This window comes from Poecilia reticulata, linkage group LG18 (assembly GCF_000633615.1).
Source record: "Poecilia reticulata strain Guanapo linkage group LG18, Guppy_female_1.0+MT, whole genome shotgun sequence".
Taxonomy (NCBI): domain Eukaryota; kingdom Metazoa; phylum Chordata; class Actinopteri; order Cyprinodontiformes; family Poeciliidae; genus Poecilia; species Poecilia reticulata.
This window is the reverse complement of record NC_024348.1, coordinates 20,750,018-20,751,225: the sequence shown is the minus strand read 5'-3', so window position 1 is coordinate 20,751,225 and position 1,208 is coordinate 20,750,018.

Genomic DNA, 1,208 nt, shown 5'->3' with positions numbered 1-1,208 from the left:
CAGCTCAAACCACAACAGTTGCTCCGACCACAACAACACTTTCTCCGACCACTACAACTTCTCCCACCACAACATCTTTTCCAACCACAACCACAACAGCTCCAACCACAACAACAGCTGCTCCGACCACAACAACTTCTCCCACCACAACATCTTTTCCAACCACAACCACAGCTGCTCCAACCACAACAACAGTTGCTCCGACCACAACAGTAACTCCAACCAGAACAGCTTCAACAACATCAACACCTGCTCCAACCACAACAGCTGCTCAAACCACAACTACAGCGGCTCCAACCACGACAGGTTCTTCGACCACAACAACAGCTTCTCTGACCACAACAACAGTTGCTCCTACCACAACAGCTTCAACAACATCAACACCTGCTCCAACCACAACAGCTGCTCAAACCACATCAGTTGCTCCAACCACAACAGCAGCTTCAACCATAACAACAACTGGTCCAACCACAACAACAGCCGCTCCAACAGCAACAGCTTCTACGACCACAACAACAGCTGCTCCAACCACAACAGGTGCTCCAACCACAACAGCAGCTCAAACCACAACAGTTTCTCCGACCACAACAACACTTTCTCCGACCACTACAACTTCTCCCACCACAACAATTGCTCCAACCACAACCACAGCAGCTCCAACCACAACAACAGCTGCTCCGACCACCACAGCTGCTTCGACCACAACGATTGCTCCAACCACAACAGCTTCTCCCACCACAACAGGTACTCCAACCACAACAACTGCAGCTCAAACCACAACAGCTGCTTCGACCACAACAACACTTTCTCCGACCACTACAACTTCTCCCACCACAACATCTTTTCCAACCACAACCACAGCAGCTCTAACCACCACAACAGCTACTCCAACCACAACAACAGCAGCTCAAACCACAACAGCTGCTGCGACCACAACAACTTCTCCGACCACAACATCTTTTCCAACCACAACCACAGCTGCTCCAACCACAACAACAGCTACTCCGACCACAACAGCTGCTCCGACCACAACAGTTGCTCCGACCACAACAACAGTTGCTGCGACCTCAACAGCAGCTCCAACCACAACAGCTTCATCAACCACAACACCTGCTCCAACCACAACAACAGTTGCTCCAAAATCAACAAGAGCTCAAACCACAACAGCTGCTCCAACCACTACAGCTTCTCCAACCACAACAACAGCT